Source organism: Antechinus flavipes, chromosome 6, assembly GCF_016432865.1.
Source record: "Antechinus flavipes isolate AdamAnt ecotype Samford, QLD, Australia chromosome 6, AdamAnt_v2, whole genome shotgun sequence".
Taxonomy (NCBI): Eukaryota; Metazoa; Chordata; class Mammalia; order Dasyuromorphia; family Dasyuridae; genus Antechinus; species Antechinus flavipes.
Genome location: NC_067403.1, coordinates 250,590,334 through 250,605,376, shown reverse-complemented (window position 1 = coordinate 250,605,376; position 15,043 = coordinate 250,590,334). Strand labels below are relative to the sequence as shown.

Genomic DNA, 15,043 nt, shown 5'->3' with positions numbered 1-15,043 from the left:
GAAAGGCCTGGAGAGATTTCCACGATCTGATACAAAATAAAGTGCATAGAATCAAGAGAACAATGTACCCTGAAACAGAAACCATGTGATGATCAACTGTGATGGATTTGGCTCTTTTCAACAATGAGACTTGTGATAGAGACAGCCATTTACATTCAGAGAGAGGATTATGGGGACTAAATATGGATCACAACATAGTATTTCCACCTTTTATTGTCATTGTTTATTGTCATTGGATTTTTTTTTCTTATTTTTCCCTATTGGTCTGATTTTTTTGTGCAGTGTAATAAACATGGAAATATGTTGAGAAGAAATGCATATGTTTAACCTGCATTGAATTACTTGCTGTCTAGGGAAGAAGAGAGATGAAGAGTGGGGGGAGAAAAATTTAGAACACAAGGGTTTTTTTCTTGCAAGGGTGAATGTTTAAAACTATCTTTGTATGCATTTTGTCAAATGAAAAGCAATTATTATAAAAAAAACCTTCACAATAAATACTACACATTATGTTCAGAAAAATAATTGTAATTGCAAAAAAATATATACGAACTGAAATAAGGCAAGGAATAGTCTATTTTGGGGGCTTATCCATAACAATATAAGTAAAATGAGAATAAAAATCAAATTCCAAAAGACTGACATAAAGAGTCAGTGTTATGTAAACAAAATAGAAGAGTTAATAAATGGAGAAAGAAAAACTACCAAAAAAATCCCCCAAAGCTTAAGCTTTCAAACATATTATTTTTACTCATCAATATCAAGTACAAAGCAAATCAGGATGAGACCTCATCAGCTTTGACACTGAAATAGGTTTGAGGATGATCGATTTTTATTCAATTTTTTGTGAGCCAAGTTTCCTTGAGTTGGGACTCCATCCTCCAGAAAACAAATCTTTCAAATAATCTCCCTTGAGAACTCTGATCAGTCTTTTCCAAGGGATATTTTCATGAAGATTAAATCCAGAGTCCAAACTTCTGCTCTTCCACCAAATGTATCTGTGCTTAGAAAGTTTTTAGAATTAAGTTTTTTCCTATTAATTTTTCCCTTAAGAGGGAGGAAGTTTAGAACTGTTTTAGATTAAGCTTTCCTGCAGGAATGGGGAAGATTCCAGTTAGGCTACAAGGTCAGGGAAGTATTAAAGATTCCAATGGTAGTAAAATCCTGATCGGTTCTGCTTGGAAAGATTTTTGGTATCTTGAATCAGGGGATGCTTCTAATTATAAGAATGATCACCAAGTACATTGAATGAAAAGAAGTGAATAAATGTAATGTTATTTCAACTCAGAAATTATTATTTTGCCAAATACAAAGCACGCCAGTTTAAGATGAACAAATGAGAATGTCTATTACTTGAGAATGTCTATTACTTCGGGAGAAGGACAGTTTATCTTTAACAACCCACCGGTCTGGTTGGAAATTGTTCCTTCAGGACATGGGGTGCAAGCATAGCAACACTTGGGCTGTCTTTCAAGAGCTGTTTTTTTGAATCCAGGGCCACACTTCAGATTGCACCTAGAAGTTGGAGTCTGTATTTCCAGCAGAGAAAGGGAGAAAATGTTGCTGAAAAAACAACTGGTGAAAGATGGATGAATTGAGGAAATTATGATCAAAGTTCTCCTATAGAAGACAGGTAGAAAAAAGTATCTGAAATTCTGCAGGACAAGAATGCTCTAATCCTCAATGGAAAACTTATATCTAAATCTTCCACTTCAGATCATCTTATCAACAATGAATCTACACAAATTAATCAGTAGGTACAATCAAGCTCCTTGATATTTTTTAATTATAACATCTTGTTGGCTTAGTTTTTCCCAAGTACCATTTTAACTCTAAACGTCATTCCATTTTAGAATTGGTAACGCTGAAAATCGTTGACCACACAAGAGGAAATATATTGCATTAATTTCCAATCCGCAAAAGTTTTGGTTTTTGGTGTTTTCATAAACTCGTAAATTCAAACATTCTACCCAGAATGTTTCAGAGAATCCTAATTTTAGTGAATATGTACTAAAATAAACTAATTGTCCTGTTCAGATTGATTGAATCTAAGAATCAAGTGATTTTACAGGCTAATCTTATTGTCAGGCTGACATATGAAATCTCTTCTTGGGACTATTGTTAAAGGTAGTATGGAATTTCTCAAATTACACACAGATGAAATTGTATAGAAATGCATGTTTGATATCAGCAGAGGCTATAGCTGCAACATTTACATTAAAAATCTCTAAAGCCATTATGTCTTTAAATTAAAACACAGCTTTGTACAATTGTACCCAACTCAAACACAAACTCAGATTAATTTATTTTTCTATACAAATCCAGATATTGAGTAATCTGTAGATAAATCACTTTGTGGGATGAGTTTTCCCTACACTGTGCCCTATTATTATTTTTCTAACTTAATCACTTAATCTCAGATATATCAAGATTCTCTTAGTATGAACAATTCAGATCATTATTTAACTTAGCTGTAAAGAATGTCCAAGTGGGACTGAAAAAAGAAAATCATAGAACTCTTTTGATCAGAGCAAAAAAAGAAGAGTAAGTGGACATAAGTAGTCTCTCACAGACATTTCCAGTATCTGTAAGAAACATCTTGGTACCAATGAAGAAACAACCAGGGTCCAGGAAGCTAAAGAGACAAAGTGATAAAGTTCATATTCATTGGCCCCTTACCTGATTGAAATCTTCTGGCCAATCTATGTCTTCTTCCATAATGGTGAACCTCTGAGCAAGAGGATACACTTCACCCACTTTGACCAGAGCCTCTATCTGGTCAGGAAAGGATTTATAATTCAGTATATCATATATCTCAGCAGCTGGCTGGGCTCCTTCCTCATGTGACTCATCAATAGCCTTATTGACAGAATTGATGGATTTCAGAATGTGATGGAGCTGAAAGCAAAGACAGGTGGTAGTTAGTGTTTCGGAAAAGAAGGATTCATGCCCATGTCCCAGGATTGACTATTAATGGAAAACAGGCTTGTAATCTGGAGCTTCCAAAAGTTGTCATTCTCCTTCTTGAGCTTCTCTTAGAGTTCTGAACTCTTTTTTCTCCTTTCTCCTTGAAAACTAAGGACAAATGAAAAATAATAAAGCTGGTAACCAATTATTTTCTACAGATATTAAACTTACTTCAAAAGTTATATCATCTTACTTCAAAAGATGTATAATCATCAGGCCAATTCCAATGGTTTTGTGATAGAGAAAATCATCTGTACCCAGAGAGAGGACTGTGGGGACTGAGTGTAGATCACAACATATTTAGTATTTTCAATTTATTTGTTTTTTGTTTACATTTTTTTTCACTTTTTCATCTGATGTTTTTGTGCAGCATGATAATTGTGAAAATATGCACAGAAGAATTGCAGATGTTTAACATATATTGGATTACTTGCTGTCTAAGGGAGGGAGTCAGGAGAAAAAATATTTGGAATACAAGGATTTGGAAGGGTGAATCTTTAATACTATCTATGCATATGTTTTGAAACCAAAAAGCTTTAAAAAATTAAAACATGTAAAAAATAAAATTAATGCTAAAATATCATCTTCCATTCAGCAAATCAATAATTCCTATTTTCATGGTGATTACTCATTAAAATGAAGGCTAGTCTCAAGACCTCCATAAAGATAATCAGAACATTACAAGTTTCAATTGTTTAGTGATGAAGAAAGTCATCTACACCCAGAGAGAGGACTGTGGGAAATGAGTGTAGACCACAATATTGCATTCTCACTCTTTCTGTTGTTTGCTTGGAGTTTGTTTTCTTTCTCAGCTTTTTTTTTTTTTTTTTTTTTTGCTTCTTGATCCGATTTTTCTTGTGCAGCAAGATAACTGTATAAATATGTATACATAAATTGGATTTAACATATATTTTAACATATTGAACATGTATTAGAATACATATCATCTAAGAGATAGGGTGGGTGGAAGGAAAAGAAAATCTGGAACAGAAGGTTTTGCAAGGGTAAATATTAAAAAATTACTCATGCATATGTATTGTAAATAAAAAAACTTTAATAAAAAAGGGAAAAAGGGAAAATAAAATTATCTAATATAAAACTCAGAAGTGGATAATAAGGTCAATTTAGGAATAAAGGAGAATTTGCTATTCACAGTAATGCAATTCAAGGTTAAAATAAAAGCAAATACAAATGATAATGAAAGTAAATCTTTTGCAAAATCATTCCTGAAAAATATAGGAAGGAGAATAACTTCAATGGAAGAAATTATAAATGAATTTTTTTTATTATACAAGTTATATGCATAGGTAATTTTACAGCACTGACTATTGCTTTTGTTTGAATTTCTCTCTTCCTTCCCCCCATCCCCTCCCCAAGGTGGCAGGCTGACCAATACGTATTAAGTATAAGTTAAATAAAATATATGTAAACATGTCCAAACAGTAATTTTGTTGTACAAAAAGAATCAGACTTTGAAATAGCGTACAATTAGCCTGTGAAGGAAATCAAAAATTCAGGTGGACAAAGATAGAAGGAATTCTATGTACTGGTTCATAGTCATCTCCCAGAGTTATTTCGCTGGGTATAGCTGGTTCAGTTCATTATTGCTCTATTGGGCATGATTTGGTTCATCTCATTGCTGGAGATGACCATGTCCATCCGAATTGATCATCAGATACTATTGTGTTTGAAGTATATAATGATCTCCTGATACTGCTCATTTCACTCAGCATCTGTTCATGTAAGTCTCTCCAGGCCTTTCCAAAATCATCCTGCTGGTCATATAAATGAAATTTTAAAATGACAAAGTATAAGAAAATGATAATTCAATCTGAGAAAGAGTTGAAACAGAGTTTTCATTAAAAGCTGGAAATTCATTTGGGACACTCTGGTTGTGTTTTTCATTGGTCAATAGAAAATATTCAAGAAAATTTTCCAGAGAATTACAAAATATAGGAGAACACTGAAAAATAGAAATTTAACCTACACTGTTGTCCCTGAGAAATTTAATGGTAAGACCTGATTATTTTAGGGAAAAGAAAAAAATCTAATTGGACAAATTAAATAGAACACATTTGTTGTTCAGTCATTAAGTCCTCTGCTACTCTTCATGACCCCATGGACCATAGCCTACATTGCCCTGCTATGCTCTACTATATCTCAAAGTCTGCTCAAGTTAATATTAATAGTTTCCATGACACTATCTATATTAAACTGTACCATTCTTTGTTCCTTTTATTTTCAATCGTTTCCAACAACAGGGTCTTTGCCAAAGGGTCCCATCATCATATTATGTGACCAAAGGTATGAACTTCTGCTTCAGGATTTGAAATTCCAGTGAAAAGTGGGGATTAATTTAAATATTGACTAATTTTATCCCCTGGTTGACCAAGAGTCTTTCTACAAGCTTGTCCAGCACCACTATGATTCAACATAATCAGTTGTGCAGCACTTATTTTTCCTTTTAGTCCAAATCTCACAGGCAAATTTTTTTCTTGAAAACACAGATACAAGTGAGAGAGCAAGAGTGAGAGCAAGAGAGGAGAGATTTAACTACAGAAACCTTTGTTAGTAAAGTTTAATTCTAGTAATCATCACATATGTAAGTGTGGAAAAGAATCACTTAGAAGAAATGGAGTAATCACTATAATCTATATAAAAAGGTGTAAAAAGCAGTACTTGGCTATGGAATCAAAAATAACAGGATGATATCTGTTGGAATCTAAGGAAAACTGTTGAGCATTATAATGCAAACATATGCTTTTCCCACTGGTGGGAAAAAGGCCAAAATTTGTCACTTTTTTGAAGACCTGTAATACATTAATTAAGAAAGGCACATAAAATATAAAAAAGAAAATTGAGGGGATGTCCTTCAATTGGGAAATGGATGAATAAATTTTGGTGTATATTTTTTGTGGAATATTATTGTTCTATGGAAATGATGAGCAAGATGCTCTCAGAAAAAAATTTTGGAAAATCCTCCATGGACTCAAGCAAAGTGAAATGTACTATATACGAAGTAATACTGTGGTGTTCTTTTTCTTCTTTAAAATAAATATAATAGTTCTCTCTGGGAGAAGGTTGGTTTCTCAGGGAGATTTTCTGGAGGCAGCCTTAGTATCAGTTGAAAGTAATAATTACCCAAAATGCAGCCAAGTGATAAAAGTTCAGATCTTTTATTGTCTCCACTATAGTCTAATTAGCTTAGAGGCCTATCTCTTTGCTTGGTTCTAAGAGCTCCCTTTGAATGTCTCCAAATCCAAAGGTTTATCCTTCAGCCTCTTGGTTCCAAGAGCTCCTTCCGAATGTCTCCAAATCCAAAGGTTTGTCCTTCAGCCCAGCCAGCCAAGTGGAAAATGGAATGGATCTCTCTTGCCTCGGAAAGAGGGCTTCTGGCTCTCAATCTCCCAAAGTGCTCCTCTCCGACCCCAATCAATGTTCCAAAGTAAAACTCCCCTCTCAATCTAAATTCAGCTCCACTCTGCTGACTGGGCTCACTGAAGCTCTATTTATGCTCCCTCGAGAGAGAGTGATTGTGGGATGCAAGAGAGAGGATTATGGGTTTCTCCCATAGTGCTCTCTGGCCCTAAGAGCTCCAAGGGAGGTGTGAATTCGGATGTCTCATAGTAAACCCTGAAATCTCCCAAACATATGAACTTCAATGAATAAAGGTGTAAACACAAGCATTATATCAATTAGTTCTACTTAGTACCTTGTTTCAGGTTCTGCCCTAAAACAACTTTAATGACTTAGCAGTTTGTAAAGATTCCAACATAATACTAATGTTCTGTGATGACCAGCTGTTCTCAGTAGTACAAATGATCTATGACTAGTCTGAAGAATTGTATGATTTAAAAAAATCTTTCCATACCAAGGAAGAAAATGAATGTGTCACATGTCTGAATACACATTGATGTATTCATTCTCTCTCTCTCTCTCTCTCTCTCTCTCTCTCTCTTTTTCTCTTTCACTATCTCTGTCTGTCTGTCTCTCTCTCTCTGTCTCTCTCTCACTCCTGCTCTGTTTCTTGTTTTCTTTATTTCTCTCTACTCTCTCTCAATTTATTTTTGTACGTTTTTAAAATTAGGTCGAGAGGTCTCTTTTCTTTCACAACATGACTTTTATGGAAATGGTTTACATAATTTCACATATGTTTCCTTAAAAGGAACTGGAGTGGGAATAATGAAGAGAATCTGGAATTCAAAAGTTTTAAAAACAAACACAAAAAATATTTAAAATGTAACTGAGGAAACTATTAAATAAATTATTTTGAAAAAGATTGCTATAAAAGATCTAAAATAAATAAATCTGAAGTAATTCTATTGTTTTTACCTAGAATTACATGTAATCACAAATGGGAAAAACTGAAAAAAATATATAAAGGAATAACTCAAGTCATCACTGCATCCTCTCTAAAACAAATCACTAACAACAGAATGTTGGGAGTAGCCTGTGCTAAGGCCAATTTTTGTAGAGACAGGTTACCTTCCAAGGAAGATCGAGGTTTCTTGCAAAGTCTGATGCCTCCATTACCTCAGAATGGAGCATTTGATGGAGAGCATGGGCCACTAAATACACTGCATTGTAAACATTTGGAATCAGTTCCATAAGGGCCATGTCATTATCCATAGATGGCAAATCTCTGATGGAAAGATCTTTTGAGCACAAAGGAGAGAATACTTCTATATCACCTTTTTTGAAAAATCTACAATGAAAGGCACTCTCCCAGAAAGATTTTAGGAAAAAGTTTTCAGGGTTAACACTTGTATTCAGGCTTCTTACAAAATCTGTAAAACCAGGAATCTCCATCTGGGTATGAGAAAATAGTATTGTACCATGAAAAGTGGGGAACAGTTCAGAATTAGAATCAATAGACAAATCCCAGAAAGATGTGGCAATCAACAATTTCCCATAAGGTTTAAAAGTTATCAATGCACGGGAAAGTTCATGAAGGGAATCTGTATCTCCATAGATGAAAATCACATTTGATGATGATGAAATAATCTTAGAATATAGGTCAAAAGCTTCTCTTTCTCTAAAATTTTTGGGCACTGTTTCCTTAAAAGTCACACACAAATTATTCCTGACCATTTCTTCTTTCAGATCCTTGAAGAACAATTCCCCTTTTGGGTTATCAGAAACAAGTAGTCCTATCCATGTCCAGTCAAAATGCAGCATCAATTGGATGAATGCCAGGTGAAGAGCAGATTGCTCTTTCCCCATCTGATATACAGAAGGATACTGGACTTTATCATTCAGTACAAGATCAAATGAACCATAGCTAATCTAAATGAAACATAAAGAAGACAATGAGTTTCTTCACTTTAGGAATTTGGCCTTCATATTTGTATTACAAACAATTATTAATGAGTTTCACAGAGCAGATTATTTGCTTGTAAATTTTAATTTATAGTTTTAGATCACAAAATTATGTTGTTTTGGACTGGAAGAGTTGAAAGGAAAATCTGAAACTGCACCCAAGCAAGAATCCTCTTTCCAATGTCTCTATCAAGTACTCTCTAAGTTTCTGCTTGTAGCATTTCAAGGAGGAAAAAATTCTCCCAAAAAAAGTCTTTGCCCTTTTTAGATAACTTGACTAAAAGATAGAATATTTTTTGATTAACTTTGTAGCTAAATCGGTCTCTTTGGAACATTGACTTGTTCTTATTTCTTTTCTGTATATTCAAGTGGAACATTTTTGTGTCCCCTGCATGAAGCAGTTAATTAAATAGTTAAGTATAGTTACATGTCTTCTCTAAGTCATCTTATTTCTCTTCCAGTTCAAATACCAACAATTATATTCCTGAGATTTTCTGTAGCATACATTTGCCTCCTCTTATAATTATAGGGAAAATTTTATTTCTCTGAAAACAAAAAATGTGCCTGAGAATTTGTTCTAGGAGCAAAAATTCTCTATATCAAAATCAATAAGGAATAGGAAATGGAGAACTCCTCATAGTGAAATCGACTGCCAAGACTGGAATTCCACATTACTGATACCCTATGAATAAGAATTCTGTAAGCCTTCTTAGTAATTCTTAGTAAAAATTGTGATAAGCAATGGTTCACTCCATATGCCATGAGAACCCTAATCTCTGATCTCTAAACACAATAACAACAAAAACGCACTTGTATGAGACATTCAATCATGAGATTTGTCCAGGAGGCAAGAGATAGTTTCATATGCACCATGTCTTTCAGCCCCAGTTTTCTAAGAAGGTCATAAAGTAACTAGCACTGAACTCTGACTTTAATCAGCTCTCCAGTGATCCTATCAGCAAAGATATCCTCATCCAGATTCCCAAACTCTTGGCTTTGTAAGATGAAATCCCTAAGGCCAAGTGTTTCAGAAAATATTGTCTTCATTTTTGTTCTCAGAGGGGGAGCCAACATCAAGGGGTAAACTAACAAAGCTGCTCAAGCTCTCCCAGTTTCCTCAAAAATAAAAAAAAAGTGTCTGAACAAAATCTGATGGAATGAAACCACTCTCCTGTTCAAGACAGACTAAAAAAATCTTCAAGAAAGGTTAGTCTCACTAGGGTGAAAGGGGCGTTCAGTACAGGTTAGATATACTTGGGAAAGCCAGTGAGAGGAGCTTAAACACAGCAAACCAACAATTAATACCCTCAGTCATGACACAGTAGAGTAGCAAATCAGTAGAGCAACTTCCAGTCCCAGCTCAAAAGACAAACTGGGAAATCAGACTCTCCTAAATAGAGCAGGCAATGCTAACCTTGCAAACGATTTTCAGATAACAAAATTAAAGCCATTTATAATTATATGAAAAAATGCTCTAAATCACTATTGATTAGAGAATTCAAAATTAAAACAGTTCTACAGTACCATTTCACACCTCTCAGATTTGCTAAAATGACAGGAAAAGGTAATGATAAATGTTGGAGGGATGTGGAAAAAGTGGATTATTAATGTTTTATTTGTGGAGTTGTGAACTTATCCAACCATTCTGAAGAGTAATCTGTACTATGCCCAATGGGCAATAAAACTGTGCATGTCCTTTGCCCCAGCAGTACCATTACTGGGTCTATAGAAAAGAAATCATAAAGGAGGGGAAAGGAACTACATCTGCAAAAAATGTTTGTGGCAGGTCTTTTTTGTGGTAACAAAGAATTGGAAAAAGAGTAGATTCCCATCAACTGGGGAATGGTTGAATATATTTTGGGACAGGAAGGTAATGGAATATATTCTTCTATAAAAAATGATGAATAAGCTGATTATAGAAAGGCCTGGAAAGATTTACATGAACTGATTCTGAGCAAAAAAAGCAGAACAAGGAATACATTGTCCACAATAACAGCAAGAATGTGAGAAAATCATCTATGTAAGGCGTGGTTCAGAGCAGTTCAGAGATCCAAAGCAATCCCAATATGTTATGGGCCAGAACTCTGAACTTGAAACAAGGATTCTTACAAGGTGCTAAGTCAGTAGAATTGATAAAGACAATGGTTATCTAGGTTAGCATGGTGCTTAATTGTTCTCTAGTTTAGTACATGTACTTAGTACTTAATACAGTTCCACAAGATTCACACCTATGATAATGGAGTATATAACAGCCAGGAAGGACTGGACTAAATTCAATTCCATCTTCATGAGGCTCATGGTGGCTGGCCTAACTTCCTTCATTTCTTCCACTGAGACCTAGTCTCGTCTGAAGGCCTTCCAGAAAACTAGCTGAGACCCAAGTGAAGGAGATAGGACTTCAAAGGAGACAGTAAACACTTTTGGACTTTAACACCTGGCTGTTCTTGTGGTGATTACTCTGCTGAAAGGAAGGCTGCCCAAAGACCTCCAGAAAACCAGAACAACATTACACCAATAGACTTTGAACATAAAATGCCATCTGCATTCAAAAAAAATATCTAAGGACACTAAATGTAAATCAACACGTGCTATGTTCACTTCTTTTTTCTAGTTTTAAATCTCTCCCATTGTTTTTCCCTTTTGCTCTGATTTTTCTCTCCCAACATAATTCAAAAATAACGTGTATTAAAAACAAATAAACTAACAAAAAAGAGAGACAAAGTATTGCCTAATTCTAACATGCCTCATACCATAAAGTGAAAATAGTACTTTCTCATCCTTTAACATATAATATAACAGGCTTAGATGTGCACTAAAATGTAAAAAATATGACCCACAATCATGTCAGTTTTTTTCCTTCAGTAGAGAAATTATGAAAAGAATTTCTCATACCCCCAGTGAGAAAGCAAATATATTTTAAAATAAATTAGCTATGATTCTAACTACAATATGCTAGGTAAGTATCCTCTCATTGATTAAAGAAATGTAAACTAAAATAACTATGAAATACTATCATAAAGGTTTTAATTGTCTGAAAGGAGAGAAGGAACAAAGGACAAACAAAAAAGAGGGAATTTAGAAAAATTGGGATACTAAGACTTTTGGTGGAATTGTGAACTGATTCAACCAGTTTAAAGAGCCATTTAAATTGCATCAAAAATAGTACAAAACCATCTTTACCATTTGATACATTAACATCATTATTAGTGGTATTTCCCAAGGAATTGCCTGACTGAAAGATCTCAGTAAACACAGAATTCTATGCTCTTTATTAGTACATGCTGATGAAGACAAGTAGTAGTGCTTCATGCTTTTAGGGGAAATACTGAAAACAATTTCAAAATGAAAAGGAAGAGAGACCTCTCCATGGGAATTTTTGGAAGTGAGGAAAAAGAAATCTTTCTTCTAGCTAAAGTCTTCAGAATTCTACACAAGTATAAAAAGCTTAATTAGAAGTATAGTCATCTTTAGATTTTTCCCTGGTTCAAAATCATCAGAGCATCACCTCACCTAGAACACAGAATGATTTCGCAGATGGAAAGAACAATCTCCTCCTTTTTTGCGTCACCTTTTGTCAGAACATGTTGGAGGACTTCTTAATGTTTGGTTATTGAATTATTGACTCTACATAACAACAGATTATAAAGAAGTTGTTGCTTTAAATATAAAGAAGATATTGGATGAAAATGAGTGAGTGTATTGGTCGCTCTTACCTGTGGAACTTTATACAGTTCGAGAATGGTGGCCATGGCCATGGAAAGTGTAGAGGACATCCCTCCAATGACAGCCACAGAATTGGACTGTTTATCACAGCTATAATTGGGAATAATAGGACCTCTACCTGATAGCCATATTAAGGAGCTCTCCACAGCTAGTTTCTCCAGATGGAAGTTATTGAGTAACTGATATCCCAAGGTTGTGTTCGGCAGCAAATAGGGATTCTTGTTGATCTCATCAACAGCATATTGAAGAGCAAGGAAATGGTGATATTGTTTGAACATTGACCTAAAGTGAGAGGAGAAATTAAAAAAAAAAAACAGGCAAAACTCTATATGCAAAGAAACAGCAAATTTTCATAGTGGGAAGGGTGTCAGATATGGAGTCAGAAATTCCTATTCTAAATTCTGCTCCTAAAATTGACTAAAATTGTGGTCCTGAGCACATCATTTCACCATGATGAGTGTCAATGTCCACAATTGTAATATGACAGACTTGAACTATATCCTGAAAGATTCAAAACCACACACAGTAAGAGGCAAACTCATTCACAAACACACAAACACACAGATGACAATGTACTTTAGACATTAGAATATGTCTCACTTTGAAAAAGAATTAAAAATTCATTTGGACTGATTATCCTCAACAAAAATAGAAAGATGGATTTCTAATTCTCAAATTGCAATGAGGAGATTACCATGCAAAGCATATTAGCTAGCAATAGATGATTATATTGGTAAAATAGCTTCTAAATGTCTGATAATGATTTTTAACATTATACACTGGAAAGTAAATGGAACACATATTTCAAAAGATGGTCATGACCATGTAATGGGCAATACTGAAAGATTCAACGTTCAATACTAATTTTACTCTAGCTGAAATAGCTTCCTTAGTCATCAGGATAGAGAGACAAAAGAGAGAAGAAAAAACACCTCTCTTCTCTTGGCCAGAACAGAAAATGTGTCCCTATCTGAAGTAGATATTGGGGACAAAGATGATAAAATATGACTTGGAGAAAGTCATCAATAGCTCAGAGGGAGCAGGAACATCTTCATATCAAGTGAGTTGGATTTTAAATGAAGAAATCCTGAGACATGGAACTAAGAAGAGATTCCATTCCTACAATGGGGGACAGCATTGACAAAAGCATGATGGGGTGTGGAACATAGAAAGTGGTTTGGCGGTCCCTTTGGCTTTATTTAAAATGTCACAAAAATGGCAAGGGAAAACAAATGTCAAAAATTGCCCTATACTTTATATTTACTAGACATAAAATGATGAAAAAACTCAGTGCAAGTATTGGATCTTGTCAATAGTTTGAGATACATGGCACTTGTTAACATTTTAAAGTTCATATTGTTTGGTATTTTTGATGTATTGTCATATTATTCTGATATTGGTAAAACATCAATATGGAATCATTTAGATCAAATGGTCCTAATACCCACCAAAGTTTTTAAATAAAGATAAGCCATGTTGTTCCTTTTCTTTAGCAGCTCTCTTTTGGGAAGATAAGGCTTGAAGCTTTGCATTAGATAAAACTGAACCTAATGCAGTATTCTGAATTTGTTCTGTTTTCTGATGCCTAAGATAATGAATGTTAGATTTCCCCTTCCCTGTTTCATGTTGTTATGATTCAGAACTATCTTTACGCAAATCTCACCCAAGTCAACCATACATAAATGACCTTGAGATTTTCATCACATATGAGCACAACTGTGAACATTTCCTCCCCTATTTGGAACAAGTAATCAGGTCTTAACCATGTCCATTCTTAGAGAATACAGTTTTGACACCTAAACTCCAATTTTGAGTGTAGGACCTCCCTAATGTGTTTCACCCCTCCTTGTACTGGGTGAGTTTTTGTCCTAAGTGGAGATGAATCTGTGCTGGTTTATAATGCCATATAGAATAAGGATGAATAGTCTCTCTCTGTTTGCTACACTGCACATCAACAACACTTTTCATTTAGCAACTTCTTGGATATTAGATTTCTAGTCATTTTTGAACCCACGCCTTTGCTTTAACCAAAGTTCTGAGAATAAAGAAAACACAACTCTACCAACAAAGCAGTCAATAAGAAATATGGATTAATATTGCATATATTAAGGAGGGTGGGAAAGTAATTACTTACGTTGGTAGTGCATAAAACCTGAAGGGACACATTTTGAAGAAAACTTTGTCCATTGAAACTTGTACCTTCACAAAAAGGGAGAGGAATCCAGCAATGATTAGGTCCCCTTCTTTTCTATATGTAGGATTGAAACGTCTTTCTATGTGACAAGGATTCTTGACCATCTGGTACTCAGATAAGAAAATCTGCAAAATCAGAAATACAAATAATATAAAGGATGAGCATCTCAGTTTCCCCAAGCCCATGGCCAATATTTCAGATCTCTAAAGAGCTAAGGATTAGGGGAGTATAAGGTGATTGGAGGCCATAGTTCTTGCATCTATAGGCACATGCTCTATTGCTAAACATTTGTCTTTTTTAATTGATGCTCAAGCTTTGTACATTCTCTCCTCCTTGGGAAAGCAGAATGTGAGACATGAAGTGGGCCTCTATTTGGGATAAAGCCAAAAGTTTGAGTGAGCAGGACATATTTATTTGACATTTTTGCCTCCTGGATATTATTCATCTAGTTTCCTGCAGATGAATAAGGAAAAGTGGTTCTTCTCATCTCTTGGGTGTAAGTCAAACAAATATTTTGACCAGAGTCTGAGAGTGAGTTTCTCCAAGGACCAGCTAGCCCAGCAATTCTGCACCTGTGTCCTTCATCATAAAAAATTACAAACTTAACAAAAAAAAAAGTTTGGGAACTTCCTTGCTTGTTTTCTGTCTCTGGAGCCTTCGTAGCTTTGATGGGATCTGAAATGCCCAAAATACTCTTTTATCTTTTACATGCTAGCTCAACCCAGAAATTCCCTCCTTCAGAACCGATCTTAGAATCAAAAGTGAATTGTTAGACAATAAGAAAGAATGATAAAAAAAAATATTTTCAGAAAGAGCAATTATTTTGAAAGGATTATTCAGGAC

At 34.7% G+C, this 15,043-nt stretch overlaps 1 pseudogene; it reads right to left on the bottom strand.

The window, feature by feature from the left end:
* The window catches only part of LOC127541653 (vomeronasal type-2 receptor 26-like), a 53,370-nt pseudogene that overhangs the window by 24,112 nt on the left and 14,215 nt on the right, over positions 1 to 15,043 (bottom strand).